The sequence below is a fragment of the Peromyscus maniculatus genome, chromosome 21, assembly GCF_049852395.1.
Source record: "Peromyscus maniculatus bairdii isolate BWxNUB_F1_BW_parent chromosome 21, HU_Pman_BW_mat_3.1, whole genome shotgun sequence".
Taxonomy (NCBI): Eukaryota; Metazoa; Chordata; class Mammalia; order Rodentia; family Cricetidae; genus Peromyscus; species Peromyscus maniculatus.
Window position 1 is genome coordinate 25523796 of NC_134872.1, and position 21642 is coordinate 25545437.

The 21642-nt window shown below is 44.4% G+C and overlaps 1 pseudogene; it reads left to right on the top strand.

The window, feature by feature from the left end:
- The first annotated feature begins 19563 nt into the window (after positions 1-19563).
- On the top strand, positions 19564-19676 carry LOC121824921 (U6 spliceosomal RNA; annotated as a pseudogene).
- The last annotated feature ends 1966 nt before the right edge of the window (positions 19677-21642 follow it).

The following is a 21642-nucleotide window of genomic DNA, read 5'->3' on the forward strand; positions in this document are numbered from 1 at the left end:
CAAAGACAACATAATCCAGATTCTCTGTGTGGTAGCCATCTTTATGTGGCTTATTTTTTATATTACCTTGAGCCTATTGCTTTAAACTGCACCATTCTAAGACTGAAACGGCGCTGTGGCTGCTGGCTCCGCCCACTTCAGCTTCCCAACATGGCAGTGGTACATTTTCCGCCAGCTCTGGGAGTCATCAAGTCTCAGAAATAGTGGGTCTAAGCTTTTATCAAAGCAGCGTGTAGCCCAGAAACCTCTTTTTTTTTTTTTTAATACTAGTAAAGACTAAATCTACCACACAGCATAATGTGCTGCTGGCAGACACCTCATTCCCACCATACTGATGGTCAAACACACACGCCAGGAACCCGCCAGTGTTCAAACCTTGCGGCGTCTAGCTGCCCGTATGAGACAAGAAGCAGGAACCTGGTTTTGGCTCTGTTTAGAATTGGTTACTAAATATTCTCATGTTTAAGGTGGAAACTCGAGCCGTTGGGCGCCATTTGTTGCTGGAGGGCTTCTCTCCAGGTTCCCCAAGCCCCGCAATCCCACAATCCACGTATAAAATAATCACTCAGACGCTTATATCACTTATAAACTGTATGGCTGTGGCAGGCTTCTTGCTAACTGTTCTTTTATCTTAAATTAACCCATTTTTATAAATCTATACCTTGCCATGTGGCTGGTGGCTTACCAGAGTCTTTACATGCTGCTGGTCATGGCGGCGGCTGCAGTGTCTTGCTCCTTAGCCTTCCGCTTCCCAGAATTCTCCTCTCTCCTTGTCCCACCTACTTCCTGCCTGGCAACCTACTTCCTGCCTGGTCACTGGCCATCAGTGTTTTATTTATATAGAGCAATATCCACAGCAGGGTCTAATGATGCACGCCTGTAATCCCACCACTCCAGAAGTGGAAGCAGGAGGATGGGGAGTTTTGTTTTGTTGTTGTTGTTGTGTTTGTTGTTTTTTAAGATTTATTTATTATGTATACAGTGTTCTGCATGCATGTATTCCTGCAGGCCAGAAGAGGGCACCTGATCTCATTGTAGATGGTTGTGAGCCACCATTTGGTTACTGGGAATTGAACTCAGGACCTCTGGAAGAGCAGCCAGGGCTCTTAACCTCTGAGCCATCTCTCCGGTCCCAGGATCGGGAGTTTGAGGCCATCCTCAGCTATGTGGAATCAGAAACTAAGTTGGCCTACATGAAATCCCCAACAAAAACAAAAAACCATAACTACCTCAGAAAGCTGCTGGCCTGTATTGATCATTTATAGTTGGAAGGTACCTCAGCCAGCGGTCCCTCAGCCGCTTATAAAATAATCATTCAGAGGCTTAATATTAATTACCAATTGCACGGCCTATGGCAGGCTTCTTGCTAGCTAGTTCTTATAACTTGACCCATTTCTATTAATCTATGTTTTGCCATGTGTTCAGTGGCTTTACCGGTTCTTTCACATCTTGCTTTTTCTGGCAGCAGCTGGCATCTCTGTCCTCTGCCTCTCCTTTTCTTCTCTGTCTTGGATTTCCTGCCTGCCTATAAGGTGCCTTGCCATGTGCCAAAACAGCTTTATTTATTTATTAACCAATCACAGCAACACATATGCATAGCATACAGAAAGACATCCCATCGCAATCATTGGCTTTTCACAGCCCCTGGGACTACCTCTGTCCTCCCTGAAATGTACCCTTTCTAGAACCTAATTATTGGTTCCCCATTCTTTCCCAGAATCTCTGAACTGACTCCTATCTCCTACCAAATCAGTCCTGCCTTGGCAGAGCGCCTCATTCAACTACAACTTCCCAGTAAGCTTCCACCCAGCAGCCCATACCACTGCAGAATGAATATATATATAGTGCCCCAGGCATCCACACAAACAGCTCACTCAGCCTTATGGGTTTTCCTGTCCTCTCCCATCTCCCACCACTCATATCTCACACTATCCCACACACAAACAATGAATTCTTAGGAACATGCTGGTTTCTTCTCCTTTAACCCACTGTATTGGCAAACTATCTACCTTTCCCTTTGATTTCCCCATCTTTTCTCCCTTCCTTCCTCTATCCCTGCCTTCCTAGAGGCCCTGCAATGTAGTCTTGTCTTGTTTGGAGGTTCTAGCAGGGTGGTAGAACCATCCCTATACTCTATGGAAGACCTGTCCTCTATTTGGGGAAGGTCATCCTCTTTGACCAAATACACAGCTTTGGAAGGGACACACATAGCCAACCAGACCAACTTGGTGATCAGTGGGGTGACATGTTGTAGCCAGATCACCCCTCACATTCATTCCATGAACTAGTACTAAATACTAAATGTAGCCCAGGCTGGTTTTGATCTGAGATACTTCTGCCTCAATCCCCATGTGCTAAGAGCACAGGATTTCACCACCACTCCCAGGGTGCTCTCTGTGTCTCTCGTGTGTGTGTGTGTGTCTGTGTGTGTGTGTCTGTGTGTGTGTGTGTCTGTGAGAGAGAGAGAGAGAGAGAGAGAGAGAGAGAGAGAGAGAGAGAGAGAGAGAGAGAGAGACTGGGATCTATTAACACTTTGACCCATCAGAATTTCTAACTGGCATTTAGCTTATCCACATTTAAACCACTGATCTTTCCAAAGTATAGCATTCATTCAGCCTTCACTCATCCAGAATCAGGAACTTTGCATTCTGTCCATAAACTAGATAAAGCACAATTCCAGTGTCTCCCAGCTTTCCCTCGCCCTCTGCTGTCCATTCTTGACATAACAGCTAATGTAATTTTTAAGAATTACACGTTCCTTGATGGTGTGGTTGGGGGAGCACACATGTGGGGGTCACAACACAACTTCTGGAATCAGTTGCTTTTCTTCTTCTACCATGTGGCTCCTGGGGATTGAACTCAGGTCTTCAGGTTTAGTAGGAAGTGCCTGTACCCTTTGTGCCATCTTAGGATCCTAAGACCTAAGGTCCCTTAGCGTGGTGGCTCCTGCTTGTGATGACAGCCTTGGAGAGTCTGAGGCAGGAAAAGTGTCAAGAGTGTGGAGCCAGCCTGCTCTACAAGGTTCCTTCAAGGCTAGCCTGGGCTACAGGGTAAAACCCTGTTGGAAGTATAAGATTAAGGGCTTGCAGGTGTAGCTAAGTTATCTAGCATGCAGCAAGTCCGAGTATGGTCCTCAGCACCAGAGTAACTGGACATGGTGGCATGCACCCCTGTGCATGAAAGAGACGCTGTCCCAAACAAACAAAAAGGAAATCAGAGAGCAAGCTTGTGTCTGTTCATCCCAATGGCGAGAATAAGACCACTACCACAATTTGAGCCGAATTTGAAGCAAGCTTGACTTTTATTGGAGTACACTCAAGGGCTGGCCAATGACTGCCTCCTAAGTAGGCTTAAAAAGAGCAGCCATGAATCCACCTCTTGGGTCCCTTTAAAAAAAAAAAAGATTTATCTTATTTATTATACATACAGTATTCTGCCTGCATGTATCCTTGCAGGCCAGAAGAGGGCACCAGATCTCATTACAGATGGTTGTGAGCTACCATGTGTTGTGGGAATTGAACTCAGGACCTCTGGAAGAACAGTCGGTGCTCTTAACCACTGAGCCATCTCTCCAGCCCTCTTGGGTCTCTTTTAAGAAGTAAAATCAGCTGGGCGGTGGTGGCGCACGCCTTTAATCCCAGCACTCGGGAGGCAGAGCCAGGCGGATCTCTGTGAGTTCGAGGCCAGCCTGGGCTACCAAGTGAGTTCCAGGAAAGGCGCAAAGCTACACAGAAACCCTCTCTCTCGAAAAAAAACAAAAAAACAACAAAAAAAAAAAAAAAAAAGAAAGAAAGAAAAGTAAAATCATGGGGGCTGGAGAGATGGCTCAGAGGTTAAGAGCACTGGCTGCTCTTCCAGAGGTCCTGAGTTCAATTCCCAGCAACCACATGGTGGCTCACAACCACCTGTAATGAGAACCACCTGTAATAAGATCTGGTGCCCTCTTCTGGCCTGCAGCCATACATGCTGTATAAAAACTTTACGAAAATCATGTGATCATCCACCATCTGATTAGGAGGTGTAGGCATATTTTCTTAATTTATTTGTTCGTATTTTACATCCAGACCAAAGTGTCCTCCTCCTCCTTTCCTTCCAATCCCTCTTCCCCACATCCACTCCATCCTCTCTGCTTCTCCCCAGAAAAGAGTAGTCTACTCATGGACACCAGCCAGTCATGGTCCAGCTGAGTGAGACCAGGCACCTTCTCACCTCTTAAGCTGGATGAGGCAATCTGGCAAGAAGAAAGGATCCCCAAGGCGGGCAACAGAGTCAGAGACCCCCTGCTCCCACTGTTAGGAGCCTCACACCTGAAGACCAAGCTACTCATCCATAACATACATGCTGAAGGTCTAGGCAGCGCCACACAGGCTCCTTGGCTGTAGGTTCAGTCAAGACCCTAGGAGCCAAGGTTAGGTGGTTATGTGGGTTTTCTTGGGGTGTCCTTGACCCAACTGGTTCCTACAATCCTTCCTCCCCATCTTCTGCTGGATTCCTCCAGCTCTGCCTACTGTTTGGCTGTGGGTCTCTGCATCTGTTTTTTTAATTGTTGGGTGAAGTCTCTCTGACGACAGTCAGGGTAGGCACCGATCTAGGCGTCTCGCAGACTATCTTTAGGAATCATTGACTTTGTTGTTGTTCTTTCCTAGTGCTCTGAGCCATCCGTCCTTCGTGTCCTGGCTCTCAGGAGTGAGCTCCCTCTCATGGTGTGGGCCTCAAGCTGGGCCAGCCTCGTTTGGTCTCTGCACCACCTTTACCCGAGCACATCCTGCAGGCAAGAGGAATGTTTATTTTTATTTTATTTAAAAATGTTCCCCCCGGCAGTGGTGGCACACGCCTTTAGTCCCAGCACTCGGGAGCAGAGGCAGGCAGATCTCGAGGCCAGCCATGTCTACAGAGTGAGTTCCAAGACGGGCACCAAAACTACACAGAGAAACCCTGTCTTGAAAAAAGCAAACAAAAAATTAAAAAGAAGAAATATTTTCAAAAAACAAAAACAAAAGCAAAAACATGAGGGGCTTGGGAGATGGCTCAGTGAGTAAGAGCACTTCTTCTTGAAGAAGACCCAGATGTTCCTAGTACCCACATGATGGCTCACGACCATGCAGAACTTCAATTCCAGGGGGTCAACACCCTCTTCTGAACTCCTAGGGCAGGCATGATGCATATACATGCATGCAGGCCCAGTAATCATGCACATAAAATAAAAATTAAATCTACATTTTGATGATGATAACAACAACAATAAAAAGAATTGAATCAAGAGCTAATAAAAACTACTGTACTGTACTTCAGCCCTAAAAAGATTTCTTTTTTTTTTTTTTTTTTTTTGGTTTTTCGAGACAGGGTATCTCTGTGTAGTTTTGGTGCCTTTCCTGAATCTCACTCTGTAGCCCAGGCTGGCCTCGAACTCACAGAGATCTGCCTGCCTCTGCCTCCTGAGTGCTGAGATTAAAGATGCCCGGCAAGATTTCTTTTTTAAATTACATTTGTGTGTGTGTGTGTGTGTGTGTGTGTGTGTGTGTGTGTGTGTGTGTGTGTGTTGGGGGTCGGCATGTGCCAGGACACCCCAGGTCAGAAGACAACTAGAATCCCGTTTTCTCCTTTCTAACATGTGGGTCTGAGAGACTGAACCGAGGTCATCCGGCTCAGCAGGGAGCACCTTACCCACGGACCCATCTCACAGGTTCCAAAAAAGCCTGTTGAACACTACTCTTGACTCCATTTGCATTCTAAAATACTATGAAATAGAAAAGATATTAAATGTCCTATATCTTAAATAAGGTAGGACAAGCCGAGCGGTGGTGGCGCACGCCCAGCACTCAGGAGGCAGAGGCAGGCAGACCTTTGTGAGTTCGAACCCAGCTTAAATAAATAAATAAATAAATAAATAAATAAATAAATAAATAAATAAATAAATAAATAAATAAATAAACAAACAAATAACGTAGGACAATTAATTGTTTATATTCATTTTGATTTTTTTTTTTTTTTTTTTTTGATTTTTCGAGACAGCGTTTCTCTGTGTAGCTTTGTGCCTTTCCTGGAACTCACTTGGTAGCCCAGGCTGGCCTCGAACTCACAGAGATCCGCCTGGCTCTGCCTCCCAAGTGCTGGGATTAAAGGCATGCACCACCACCACCCGACCTTCATTTTTATTTTCAAATTTTATTTTTACGTATACACAGGTCTGTGCAAGTGGATGCAACCTGTTTGTGAATGCTTTTAGAGGTCAGAAGGGGGCGCTGGATCTTCTGGAGCCGGCATTATGGGTGATTGCCAACTGCCTCACTTAGGTTCTAGAAAACAAACTCGGGTTTTCTGCAAGAGCATTACATGCTTCTGAGTCATGTCTTCAACCCCTAATTTGTTTTTGTGGGGTTTGCTTTTGTTTCTTTCGAGACTGGATCTCACTATGTACCCCTGCTGTCCTTGCTAAGTAGACCAGACTTACCATTGCCTAGACTTCCTGAATGCTGAGACTAAAAGCTGGCCCTAGTTTGGTTTTCTGAGATAGGGTTTCATTAGTTGAGGCAGGTCTTGAACCCACTATGTATCTGAGAAGGACCTGAATGCCTGAGTTTCTTGCCTCTACCTCCAGAGTGCTGGGATTGTAGCTGTGGGGCTCCATGCTGCATATTGTTTTGTTCTTGTTTTTGTTGGAGCTGAGGACTGAACCCATGGCCTTGTGCTTGCTAGGCAAGCGCTCTATCACTGAGCTAAATCCCCAACCCCCATGCTGCATATTGGTATCTGATTTTTAATAAGCATGCTATGAGCCCTACTTGTCTTCAAGTCTTCCGTTATACAGCGGCGACACAGAAATGAGGAAGAGAGGGCTGGCATTGTATCTCAGCGGTAGGGAGCTGCTCAGGTTGCACAAAGCCGTGGGTTCCAGAAGGATGGAAAAATGCAAGGTAAACGTCCTACGAAGTTGTTCATACAAGGGCAAGTGACAACAAATATGTAAGTATAATCTTCCAGCTGTTTATAATATCCAAGGAGTGTGCCTGGAGTTTGGAGAGGTGAAAAAGGAAGAGAACTGTTTTATGAGTGAGTTGGGGAGACTACAAAGTCTACAGACTTAAGACTAAACCAGGTGCGTGGTGGTGGCGGTGGCGGCGGCGGCGGCGGCGGCGGCGGCGGAGGCGCACGCCTTTAATTCCAGCTCTCGGGAGGCAGAGGCCGAGGCAGGCGGATCTCTGCGAGTTCAAAGCCAGTCTGGTCTACAGAGTGAGTTCCAGGCCAGCCTGGACTGCTTAGAGAAACCCTGTCTCAAAAGAGACAAGCAAATGAAAAGAAAAAGTATCTAGGTCTGCTGGCATAGACCTGTAATATCAACCCTTGGGAGGTGGAGAGAGGAGGGTCAGAAATTCAAGATTGTCCTCAAGTGTATAAGTTTGAGTCTAACACGGGCAACCCTAAGTTAAATAAAAAATTAAAAAAAAATTTTTTTAAAGAGAACTGGAGAGATTGCTCAGCAAAAACACGATGACTCACAACCATCTGTAATGAGATCTGGCGCCCTCTTCTGGCCTGCAGGTGTACATGCAGGCAGAACACTATGTAAAAAAAAAAAAAAAAGTATTTATTTTTTATTTTAAGGAAACTGGGAAAATGGCTCAATGGGCAAGGTCTTTGCTGAGCCAAGTGTGAGGGCCTGAGTTCGAATCCTTAGAACCTGGACTGCTGGGTGCAGTAGGCAGCAGCCTTCTGCAATCCCAATGCTCTCTTCAAGATGGGAGGTCAAGGGGGTGCTGGAGAGATGGCTCAGTGGTTAAGAGCACTGGCTGCTCTTCCAGAGGTCCTGAGTTCAATTCCCAGCCCCCACATGGTGGCTCACAACCATCTATAATAATGGGATCTGCTGCCCTCTTCTGACATAAAGTTGTACATGCAGATAGAGCATTCCTATACATTAAATAAACAACTCTTAAAAACAGGAGAATTGGCCGGGCGGTGGTGGCGCACGCCTTTAATCCCAGTACTCAGGAGGCAGAGCCAGGCGGATCTCTGTGAGTTCGAGGCCAGCCTGGACTACCAAGTGAGTCCCAGGAGAGGCACAAAGCTACACAGAGAAACCCTGTCTTGAAAAACCAAAAAAAAAAAAAAAAAAAAAACCAGGAGAATCACTTGAAGCTTGAGGGACAGACAGCTGGCATCTGCAGCAGCAAACAATAAAGGGACCCTATGTAGCAGGAATCTTAAAATGTCTTATTAATAAAAAACAAACTGGAGCCAGGTATTGGGGTGAATGCTGGAAGATCAGAGAAGCAGAACAAGTCACAGCTACCTCATCTCACCAATTTCTCAGCTGATCCTGTTTCCTCAGACTGGAAATCTCTGAGTCCTCATCCGGAATGGGTCTCAGCTGAACTGTGCTGCTCAAAGCCTGAATGCTTAACCAGCCAAATGCTTCTAGTTTCTGGTCCTCACACCTTATAAATCTTTCTGCTTTCTGCCATCACTCCCTGAGATTAACGGCTCACTTCTTGGGATTAAAGGTGTGAGTCACCAGGCCTTGCTGTTTCCAATGTGGCCCTGAACTCACAGAGATCCAGAGGATCTCTGGAATGCTAGGATTAAAGGCGTGAGTGCCACCATTTTCTAGCCTCTGTATCTAGTAGCTGTTCTGTTCTCTGACCCCAGAAAAGTTTATTAGGGTGCACAATATTTTGGGGAACACAATACCACCACATTTCCCCATTTTTTGTCTAAAATTTTTTAAAAAGCTTATAACTAATACAAGAAAAACTATCCAATAAGTATATACAATATATACAGTCAAGAATTACATTAACGATGTCGAGTCCATTAACATTTGACAGATTCAGATAAAAACTCCATTAATATATAACAATGTCCAGTCCAGTAACATTTGACAAATTCAGACAAAAAATTTCATTACTTATCTTATTTAAAACAAGTAGTTCCTTTTTAAAAGTAGATTCAAAAATTGAGTTTTATCTTACCATATTCATATTCTCTTTTTCTTTTCATCAAAGTTTCAATAATCTACCTTTTGTCATTTTTATATCTTCCCCTTTTTCTTTTTAGTGTAGATTCAGTGAATGTTTTACTGGCATGTACGGCGCCTGCAGAGGCCAGAAGAGAGCCTAGAATCCCCTGAAGTGGAGTTACAGATGGTTGTGAGCTTCTGTGTGGGTTCTGGGAACCAAACTGGTGTCTTCTGCAGGTGTCCCGCCAGGGTGTAATAATTGGAGTAGGTGTACTTCAGATTACCTTATCTTCTTACCCATTATTATTCAGAATGTTGCTTCCAAGCAGGAGTGGTCTTTGTGACAGCATTAACTCTGTGACCTTGCCCTCCTCACTGTATAGAGCCTAAGCTCCTATGACCTTGCCTAACCCCCAGAATAACCTCAGAATAACGTCTGATGCCCTGAGTAAAGATGGCTATTGCAGGAGACTTCAGTTCTGGTCTGCTTCATCTTTACGCTCCACTCACCCGAGTTCACACTGCCAACTAGAAGGGTAACAAGTGTGGCCGGGAATCAGAGACCCGAGGTTGGTTATGAGATAAAGAGAGTGGGGAACCTCCCAGAAGAACGGGAGCGAGAATACTGGAGCAGAACCTGGGAAAGGCTTGGCTTGGTGCCCAGCTTACACATAACTTTTAAAGAAAGGAGGAGTACAAGCCTTACAAATACAATGACTGGCGGTCGTTTGCAGGTTGTTTCTGATTGTAAGCCCTAGTTTCCAGAAGAAACTTTAGAACTTTAGGTTTGGGACAGAGTCCAGAGGATACTGAAAATGCATCTAAACAAGGGGAAAAGATCCCTGCTCAATTTTAGGTCGATTGGAAATGCTTAAGGAAGGTGAGGGCACTTCTCCACGGGTGAGGTGGAGAATTTGGGAGAGCTTATGAAAACGCTGTTTCTAGTCATATAAAAATTATACGAGGTCCCTCTGAGCCTTGTGCTGACTTCATAGAGAGGCTTAGAGATTTTTTTTAATAACTTATTTATTTTTACTTCGTGCACATTGCATATATGTCTGTGTGAGCGTGTCAGATTAACTGAGAGTGGAGTTATAGGCAGTCAGTCCTCCGGAAGAGCAGCCTGTGTTCTTACCTGCTGAGCCACCTCTCCAGCCCCGAGACTTAAAGATTTCTAAAAACAAGTAGAAGGGGAACAAATTTAAAAGTTATTATTATCAAAACTTGGTTTTGAGAATGCTAATTAAGATGGCCAAGGATTAATCTTTTATTTATTATTATTTTTTTTAGATTTATTTATTTATTATGTATACAGTGCTCTATCTGCAGACCAGAAGAGGGCACCAGACCTCATTACAAATGGTTGTGAGCCACCATGTGGTTGCTGGGAATTGAACTCAGGACCTCTGGAAGAACAAGCAGTGCTCTTAACCGCTGAGCCATCTCTCCAGCCCCAGGATCAATCTTTTAAAGATGTAAAAATCCTATAGATGTTGGAGTCCCCTGAAACTGGAGTTACAGACAGGAGTGAATTGCTATGTGGGTTCTGGGAATTGAACCCCGGTCCTCTGGAAGAGCAGTCAGTGCTCTTCACCCCTGAGCCATCTCTTCAGCCCCCTCTTTTTTTGTTTTGTTTTGTTTGTTTTTCCAGACAGGGTTTCTCTGTGTAGCCCTGGCTGTCCTGAAACTCACTCTGTAGACCAGGCTGGCCTCAAACTCAACTCACAGATCTGCACCTGCCTCTGCCTCCCAAGTGCTGGAATTAAAGGCGTGTGCCACCACCACCTGTGATTTTAATGCTTTTATAGATGGCCCTTTGAAAGGACAAGGAGTATATGTTTTATACACAAATTTCTCATACTCCACAAAAAAAGAAAAAAAGGTTGTACCCATCCTTGGTTGTACAAACTCTACAGTCTGAACTTGCTGTAATTAGTCGGCTTTTGTCGAGATACTTCTCAACCATTACATATTGACACTGACTGTGCTGTTTGTTTGATGACAGTTTATTGGGAGGACTAAGAAAGAATCAGAGTCTTGGGGTAATCATGGATAGCTTTGGAACCCCAGTTTGCACATCCTCACCCCAAATGGGTAGGTACCCTGCAGGGAGATTGAGACCCTGCATTAACTGACTCCTACATAAACTAGCACATGACGACGGGGAGGGAGGCACCGAGAACGGAAACTGACCTAACTTGACCGGAAACGAACTTTGCAGAAGGGCTGTGGATGTAGAAGTGGTAAAATGGAAGGAAACACTTGAACTGAGGGCCTCCAGGAGAGAATCTAGTGAACAGTAAGTGGGACTGGAGGGGACGTGGTTTTATTTTTTTTATTTTTATTTTTTAAAGATTTATTTATTTATTATGTATACAGTGTTCTGCCTGCATGTATCCCTGCAGGCCAGAAGAGGGCACCAGATCTCATTACAGATGGTTGTGAGCCACCATGTGGGTGCTGGGAATTGAACTCTGTTCTTAACCTCTGAGCCATCTCTCTAGCCCCGGGACATGGTTTTAGAGCACTCCTTTAAAGTATCCTTACCCTTTTTTTTCCATATTATTTATTTATTTATTTATTTATTTATTTATTTATTTATTTATTTATTTATTTGTTTATTTGTTTGTTTATTTATTGTTTATTTTTCTATTATCAGCTTGATACAGTACACTTTCTTATCCTAACAGTGAAATGTTTCACTGAGGCTTGCCCAGTGATTGAGTAAAACCAAAACTTATTATAAGCCACAGTCATCCTAGGGTCTCCCCTGCTATGTAGCCTCCCTGGTTCTGTGGGCTGCAGTCTGATTGTTCTTTGCTTTATATCTAGTATCCAGTTATGAGTGAGTACATACCATGTTTGTCCTTCTGGGTTTGGGTTGGGTCCTTACCTTAAAAATAAAAGATGAACTCTTTTTTATTTATTGATTGTGAACTCTCTTTTTATTTATTGATTGATTTCTATATTGTGTGCGTTGGTGTTTTGCTCCTTGCCTTAAAAATAAAAAATAGCCAGGCGGTGGTGGCACACGCCTTTAATCCCAGCATTCGGGAGGCAGAGGCAGGCGGATCTCTGTGAGTTCGAGACCAGCCTGGGCTACCAAGTGAGTTCCAGGAAAGGTGCAAAGCTACACAGAGAAACCCTGTCTCGAAAAACCAAAAATAAAATAAAATAAAATAAAAAATAAACTCTTTCTACTTTTTAAATGTATTTTTATTTTGTGTACATTGGTGTTTTGCGTGCATGTATTGTCTGTGTGAAAGTGTTGAGTCTCGCTGGAACTGGAATGCTGCCATGGAAGTCCTAGGAATTGAACCAGGATCCCTCTGGAAGAGCAGTCAGTGCTCTTAACCACTGAGCCATCTCACCAGCCCAAATTAGTAAATCAGGGGAAGGCCCAGTGTCAACAATTATATGAATTTGATCCTTGTTGTATTATATTACTCTCTCTCTCTCTCTCTCTCTCTCTCTCTCTCTCTCTCTCTCTCTCTCTCTGTCTCTCTCTCTCTCTCTCTCTCTCTCTCTCTCTCTCTCTTTTATACTCAAAAACGTTTCTTTACAGAACACTCTGAACTGCCTTTAAGCAAGACTGTGTGGTATAAACAATTTGAGACAGCCTGGGTGGCTAAAGGAGATTGGGAAGGGAAGTGTGTCTGCTCTTGCAGATGGATCTACTGAGCTACTCATCTCTGGATTCTTCTCTGGCTCCTCTGGCCCCTGCCAATCAAGAAGGACATCTAACCAAAGGTGTGGAGATAGTGGACATCACCAGAGAGGTAATAACTGTCCAGCTGAAGGAGAAAACATCAGAATTCAAGCCTGCCCTCATGGGGCAGAGTTAAGGCCATTTGCAACAAAGGAGAAGAATCTTTTTTCCCCCATGATGACCTGTATAAATATGATGAGTGCTTCTGACAGAGCATGTCTATCCAGTGCCTGTTTTGTTTTGTTTTGTTTTGTTTTGTTTTGTTGTTTTGTTTTGTTTTGAGACAGGGTTTCTCTGTGTAGCCCTGGCTATCCTGGAACTCCCTCTGTAGACCAGGCTGGCCTGGAACTCACAGAGATCCACCTGCCTCTGCCTCCCGAGTGCTAAGATTAAGGGCATGCACTACCACCGCCCAGCATATTACTATTTTTATGTAAATTATAAATATATCCCTGTTCTTTGGTCCAGATGCTGAATGAGAAGAAAAATCATTGAGCTTCATAACTGTACGTTAATTGATCAGGGTCCTCATGGGAGATTTGTTTCTAACTGTTTCTTGGATAATAGTCAGTGGTATAATTATACTTAAGGAAGTTCTATGGCATGTTCATAATTACATTATTTTCCACTGTCCACCCACAGGGTAATGGCTTGGCACAATGGAGACCTAGTTCCTCTGGGCCTAAGATTTGGTTTAATAATAACCTGGGCCCTCAACAATGGCATATTTGGAAAATTCTAGCATAAAATTCTATTCTAACATGGTCAAGTAATTTTACGTATACCCATCCCAGTAATGATATAGATTAAACACGTCATTTACAAGATTTTTTTTTTTTTTTTTTTTTGGTTTTCCGAGACAGGGTTTCTCTTGTGTAGCTTTGCCCCTCTCCTGGAACTCACTTGGTAGACCAGGCTGGCCTCGAACTCACAGAGATCCACCTGGCTCTGCCTCCCGAGTGCTGGGATTAAAGGCATGCGCCACCACCGCCCGGCTCATTTATAAGATTTTTGAAGGAATTAAAGTTTTGATGTTGAACAGTTACAGCAGAAGTTTTTCATACATTTTTTCACTTGGCAGAGGCTGGTGGATGGACCTCTTGAGTTGGAGGCCAGCCTAGTCTACAAGATTTCCAGGATAGGAGTACACAAAGAAACCCTGTCTCAAAAACCAAAACAATAACAACACAAAAACAGCCCTGGACATACTGCATTTTAAAAATGAAAGCTTGGCTGGGCAGTGGTGGCACACGCCTTTAATCCCAGCAGAGGCAGGCAGGGTTTCTGTAAATTCAAGGCCAGCCTGGGCTACAAGAGTGAGTTCCAGGAAAGGCCCCAAAGCTACACAGAGAAACCCTGTCTCGAAAAACAAAAAAACAAAACAAAACAAAAACCTGTCTCAAAAAAAACCAAAATAAATTTAAAAAAAAATGAAAAAGAGAGTGATGTCAGCAAGCTGTCTATGAATGAGGCTATGAAGAGATTTCTGAGAGCTTTTGAGAAAATAAGTAAACAAGACAATAGTCTTGCAACCTCCTTTCCTTCAAAACATGGGTTGTCCCTGGAATGTGCTTTCATGCCCCTCCCTGGTGTCGTAAACAGGAGTGGCTTTTCCTTTAGATCACCTATTATTTTACCCATCTTACTCCGAATGATGTTTCTAAACAGGAGTTGTCCTGATTGTATACACCCCAAACTCATGTGACCTTGCCCTGTGACTGCCTACAGCCTAAACTCATATGACCTTGCCCTGTGACTGTATATGGCCTACATTCCTGTGACCTTGTCTAGCTCGCAGAAAACCCTCAAAATACAAATGGTCCGGTGCCCTGAGTAAAGATGGCTGCTGCATGAGAGTTTCCAGTCCACCTCATTTCACACTGCAGGCTCCTAGGTTCACCAACTAAGCCGGTAACAGTAGACTAGGTTGGCCTTGAACTTGCAGAGATCCAAGTGCCTCTGCCTCCCAAGGGTTGGTACTAAAGATGTGTATCATCACCCCTGGCTCCCAGGACTTCTAAAAATAATGTATATTTAAATGGGTGTGGTGGCAAGTGTTTTCTTGGGGACTCCCTTCCTCTCTCCTTGAGAAGGTCTATGTGGTCCAGGCTGGCCTTCAAGCTCCCTCTCTATCCAAAGGCGACCATGAACTTCTTATGCTCATATCTCTGGACTCTGGAGTGCTGGGATGACAGGTCAGCAGTGCCTACAGGGTGATTTATGTTTTATTTTATTTTTTTTTAGATAGAGTCTCATATAGGCCAGTCTGACCTTCAATTTGCTACACATCAGAGCCTTGAACCCCTGGTCTTCCTATTTGTTTCCAGAGTGTTGGGATTACAGACCTTGAACACCATGGTTGGTTTGATGTAGTACAGAGGATGGACCCAGGGCAGTGTGTGCTAAGCAAGCACTTAACTCCCCTGAGCTACATCCCTAGTATTCTGTGCAAAATGACACGAAGAGCCTGGGGATGTCCTATTGTACCACTTTGACACACATGGGACGAAGGTTTCTATCTCAGGAGGTGGGAGATGACTGCATTCAACAACAGCCCAGAGGTAATAAAATTGTGTGTGTGTGTGTGTGTGTGTGTGTGTGTGTGTGTGTGTATACAAATATAGATATTTTGTTGTTGGGTTATTTTTTGTTTTGTTTTGTTTTTGTTTGGATTTTCGAGACAGGGTTTCTCTGTGTAGCTTTGGAGCCTGTCCTGGAACTTGCTCTGTAGCCCAGGCTGGCCTTGAACTCACTGAGATCTGCCTGCCTCTGCCTCCCGAGTGCTGGGATTAAAGGCATGTGCCACCACTGCCTGGCTTTTGTTTTGTTTGTCTTTTCAGACAGGGTTTCTCTGTATACCTCTGGCTATCCTGGAAATTGCTCTATACTGCCTCTGCCTCCTGAATGCTGGGATTAAAGGTGTTTGCTATTGCTACCTAGTTTAAAATGGTATATTATTATGTATATTTAGTGCTGATGTCTAAGATAAAAATATTGCCATGGCATTACCCAATTAATTTTTTGTTTTCCATTGGATTTTATTTAGCTTGTACATATGTTCATGGGTGTGCATGTGTGCATTTGCGTGTATTGGTCAGAGGGCCCTTGCAGACACTCTGTTCTCTCCTTCCACCGTGTGGAACCTGGAGATCTAGTCAGGTAGTCAGGCTTGGCAGCAGTACCTTTACTCACCCAGCCCTCTCGCTGGTCCCCTGCTGTATTTTGTTAAATGTAATATTCCTACATGTATGAAATGTGTTTGTATCCAGTTCACACACACACACACACACACACATACCCATTCCTCCTTTCCAGTTTCTCTGTTCCCTCCAACAACACGCTCACCCTTTTTCCTTCCCAACTTCGAATATTTCTTTCTTTATGTTTTGGGTCTTACTGTTGTTGTTACTCTTTAGTTTTATTTTGAGACTGAATCTCACAGGGTAGCCCTGACTAGCTAGTCTGTGGCTTGCAGTGTATAGCTCAGGCTGGCTTGAAATTTGGGGTCCTTCTATCCTGCCCCAATTTCCCAATTGCTGCGATTGTAGATTTGTGACAGCATTTTTGGTTTCCTTCTTTTCTTTCTCTCCTTGGCCTGGAACTCACAGAGCTTTGCCTGAGTCTTCCTTTAGGCTGCTGGGATTAAGGCACTGCACCACCACACCCAGCCCCAGAGATGCTTGAAGTGGAATGGAGACACCCTCTGATTATAGCCCTAGAGGAGATGACCGACTGATAGAGGTGTAAGTGGTATTTGGGGAAAAGCAGGTGTGCTGGTGGTGACCTGTCATTCCATTGTTTAGGAGTTGAAGATTATCCTTGAGTTTGATACCAGCCTAGATGAAAGTGAGTTCCAAGATACCCATGGCTACATAGAGAAACCCTGTCTCAAAAAAACACCAAAACAAAACAAAACAAAACAAAAGATCATCTTGGGTTGTATAGTGAGTTCAAAGCCAGCTTGGGCTACATAAGACCTTGTCCCAACAAAACAACAGAAACAAGCTAGAGAGATGGCTCAGTGTTATTGCTCAGTGGTGAAGAGCCCTGGTCACCATGAAATATATAGAATATACAAATTCACAGAGACAGAAAGATTAGACGTTATCTCAAGACAGAGAAGAAAGGAATATAGAGCAATGATTTCCTAAGTACAGAACCTCTGTTTTGTGTGATGGAAAAACTCCACAAATGGACAGTAATATCAGGACATAATATCATGAATGTAATAAATCAATACAATTAATGTAATTAATGAATATCATAAATATAATCATTGAATGGAAAAAAAAAAACAACGAGCTCTGGCCACTCTTGCAGAGGACCAGGATTCAGTTCCCAGCACTAACATGGTGGCTCACAACCATCCACAACTCCAGTTCCACAGGATCTGATGCCCATTTCTGACCACCATGGGCACCAGGCACACACGGTGCATATACATACATGCATGCAAAATATTAATATAAATAAAGTAAAACAGATTGATCTTTGATATCATTATTATTAATACTTTATATTATTTATTTATTTTTAATTTTTTGTGTGCATTGGTATTTTGCCTGCATGCATGTCTGTGTGAGGGTGTTACAGACAGTTGTGAGCTGCCATGTGGGTGCTGGGAATTGAACCCAGGACCTTTGGAAGGGCAACCAGTGCTCTTAACTGCTGAGCCATCTCTCCAGCAACAGAAGCAGATTAATCTTTTACAAAGTAAAACAGTAGGCTGGAGAGCTGGCTGTAACTCGAAACCATCTGTAACTCCAGTTACAGGGACTGGATGTCCTCTTGGCCTCTGTGGGCACCAGGCACACCTGTGGTGAGTAGCACACATTCAGAGAGTACAGTCGCTCACAGAAAATAAAAACATCAGAAATTAAAAGACAGCCAGGCGGTAGTGGTGCATGCCTTTAATCCCAGCATTTAGGAGACAGAGGCAGGTGGATCTCTGTGAGTTAGAAGCCAGCCTGGTCTCCAAAGCAAGGTCCAGGAAAGACACAAAGCTACAGAGAAACTTTATCCTGAAAAAACAAAAAACAAAACAAAAAACCCAAAATAAATAAATCAGTCTGGCAGTTTCTCAGAAAATTGGGAATCGATCTACCTCAAGACCCAGCCATACCACTCTTGGGCATATACCCAAGGAATGCTCAATCATACCACAAAGATACATGCTCAACTATGTTCATAGCAGCACTATTCGTAATAGCCAGAACCTGGAAACAACCTAGATGCCCGTCAACTGAAGAATGGATTAAGAAAATGAAGTTTATTTTATTTTATTTATTTATTTATTTATTTATTTATTTATCTGTTTGTTTGTTTTCAAGGCAACCCTGGCTGACCTGGAACTCTTTCTGTAGACCAGGCTGGCCTCGAAATCACTGAGATCTGTCTGCCTCTGCCTCCTGAGTGCTGTAATTAAAGGCGTGCGCTGTCGCCGCTGCCGCCGCCGCCGCAGCCACCACCTGGCAAGAAACCTGTTTGATTGCCTTTTCTGGAGTTAAAGATAGTTGTCAGCCACCATGTATGTGCTGGAAATAGCAGGTCGTCAGGAAGGCCAAGGAGTGCTCTCAACTGCCGGCCCATTTCTCCAGCTCCCTTTTACACTGAAATCTCATGTGTGCTTCTATTCAGATCCTCTGCAGTAAACGTACCCTGGTGTGTTAGTATTATTGTTATTTTAAGACATCAGTGCATGTCTCCCAGACTAGCCTCAAACTCCCTCTCCAGCCAGGGATGATCTTGAATCTCGGCTCCTCCTTCTTCCAGTTCCTCAAGTACAGGCATGCCCCTCCAAGCCCAGTTCTTTTACTTTGTTTGTTTGTTTTTGTTTCTCCGTGTATTTCCGGCTGTCCTGGAACTCACTCTGTAGACCAGACTGACTTTGAACTCCCAGTAATCCCACTGCCTTTGCCTCCCTGAGTGCTGGGATTAAAGGCATGCATCACCACTGCCTGGCTCTTTTACTTATTTAATTAAAAAAAAAATCGGGGTTGGGGATTTAGCTCAGTGGTAAAGCGCTTGCCTAGCAAGCGCAAGGCCCTGGGTTTGGTCCTCAGCTCTGGGGGAAAAAAATCATACTGATGATGTTTGGAGGTGGGGTGGAACTCAGAGGAAAAGTAGATTCTCTCCCATGTGTGGGTTCTGGGAATCAAACTCAGGTCATCAGGCTGAGCAGCGATTGACTTGATCCACTGAATCAACCGACTAGCCCTTTTTTATTTAGGTTTGAGACAAGGGCTGATTTTTACACTAGGCTGACTTCAAACTGACTGCCATCCTCTGTGGGCCTTCTGACTGCTGGGATTACAGGTGTGAGCCACTGCACCTCCCTGCCTCCTTATCAGTTTTAATGTGTGGCGAACTGAGGGTCTTTTGAATGCCAGGCAAGCACTGAACTACATGTTTACAGCTCTATACTCCTTTGTGTTCCTCTCTCTCTCCTTCTCTTTGTTTTTCTCACTTTGTAGCCTTGGCTGACTGGAAACTTTCTGTGCAGACCAAGATATTCACAGAGATCTGCCTGCTTCTGTCTCCCAAGTGCCTGGATCCAGGGCGTGTACCACCACATCCGGCATGGCATTTATATGTATATTTAAGATTCGGTATCTTGCTGGGCAGTGGTGGCACACGCCTTTAATCCCAGCACTCGGGAGGCAGAGGCAGGAGGATCTCTGTGAGTTTGAGGCCAGCCTGGTCTACAAAGTGAGTTCCAAGAAAGGCGCAAAACTACACAGAGAAACCCTGTCTCGAGAAAAAAAAAAAAAAAAAAAAAGACTAGGTATCTTTTTTTTTTTTTTTTTTTTTTTTTTTTGGTGGCTGGAGAGACAGCCATGGGTGCTGGGAACCGAACTCTTATATTTTTGGTTGTGAGCCTAGCCTTTAACGGCTGAGCCATCTCTCCAGCCCAAGACTAGGTATCTTGCTGATTTAGGAACAATATAGAGAAAATTAGCATGGACCCTGTGCAAGGATGACCCCAAAATTCATGAAGTGTTCCATATTTTGCTCTTCCCCAGCCCAATGGTCACCTGCAGGGAAACTGAGGCACAGTGCTCTGAATCTGCTGAGCCTTCTCACTACCCTTGTATTAGTCAATTCCCACCCACAGCTGTTTTCTGGAAAAACAGATAAAGTCTCATGCAACCCAGGCTGGCCTCAAACTTGCTGCCTTGTCAAGGATAGAACTCAGGACCTAAGACATGTCAGAGAAGCATTCTACTAAACTGAGTCACGTCCGCACTCACTCTTCACACCTCCTGTGAGTTCCTGGTGCTCTTCCTATCAGTTTGGAACCTGAATGAGAAAACGTTTTTAGGATTGTGCAGGTGTGGTTTAGTGTCAAGTATAAGGGTCTTTGTTCCAGATCCTGTCACAGGGCTCCCCAAAACTGCAGGAGTTTCCTGAGTGCAGGGAGTGTCTTTAGTTATTCTGAACAATCATGTTAATCAGTCTGGAGTTTATGTTAAAGAAGAGCTTCAGGGGTGGGGCATCCGTAGCCTCTGGGGTGGAGTGCTTTGCTGGGGAGCAGACAGATTCCTGGATTTGAACCATTGGTCCTTTCTAGCAGTTTCCTGGAAAGGGGTGGGGAGCTGGGTCCCTTCAAAAACAGGATTTTCTGAGTTTCTGTGGTCAAGGAGTTGAGGGAGGGGTCCAGAGAGAGCCTGGGAGCTTTGTGATTCTTCACACTTTCACTGCCCTGCTGCATCTGTTCCTCCAGCTGTGTGTCTTCATCCTTCCAACTGTAAGTAAAGCCTGTGGACTTCTTGGCAAATTACTAAGCCTGAGATGGTTGGTGGGCAGGAATCCCTATTTTTGCCTTTCAGAAGCAAGTTAAGCAAACTACGATATGGCAATGAAAATTTGTATTTCGTGTGTGTGTGTGTGTGTGTGTGTGTGTGTGTGTGTGTGTGTGTGTTCTGTAGCCATTAAGGTGGCTCTTGCTGCTGAGCCTGATGACCTGAGTTCAATCCCTGGATCCCACTTGTTTTGACCTCCAAACACACACACAATAAATAAAAAGGTAGAAGCACATGCCTTTATCCCAGCACCCAGGAGGCAGAGGCAGGGTGGTCTCTTGAGTTCAAGGCCAGCCTGATGGATAGAGTGAGTTCCAGGACAGCCAGGACTACATAGAGAGAGCCTTTCTCAAACACAACAAAAACTAAACTAAAACAAAAATAAAAGGTAGAAAGTGCCTTTGCCCACTGAACCATGCATCTTATTGGTCCAGAATTGTGGTTTTAAGATAGGGAGCGGTGTGGCGGCTCATGCCTGTAATCCCAGGAATGAGGAGGCTGTGCTTGGAAGATTTCTGCAGATTCCAGATCAGCTGGAGTGGACAGTGAGTCTCAGGAAGACCTGGGATAGAGTGGAACCACCTCAAGGACATCAATCAACCAGGACTATTGAGGTGGCTCAAAGAGAACAGGGCATTTGCTTGCGAAGCCTGAGGACCTGAGTTCCATCCCTGAAGCCCTCGGGGCGGGGTTAGAGATCTGACGGAAGCTGTCTTCTGACCTCCACACGGGTGCAGGAGCTCATGCACTCTGATCCTCCAAATCAGTAAATCAACGTAGAATTTGTTTTTTTCCCAATGTAAAAATTTTAACAAAACAACATGATTTACGACTGGGGAAGTGACTTAGCGCTGGAGTGCTTGCCTAACATGCCAACCATCGTGCAAAAGAGAAACGAGAAACTCAGAGTAAAACTGAGCAATGCAGATAAGGTGAGAACTCCTTAAAAGGGCAGTGAGCAGCAGGGCCAGCCGGTGTATGGACGGAATTCAGGCCAGCCAGCTAAGGGGGCCCCGTCCCACCACAACACAACTACCCCCCAAAACAAAAAAGCCTAACAACAAAAACTTGGGCTAGGGATGCCGTACATCGGGCAGAATGCCTTCCAGTACCTCCAAGCCAGGGCTGGCAGACAAGGTCTGTAACCATTTTGGGAAGGGAGCAGGTATTGATGG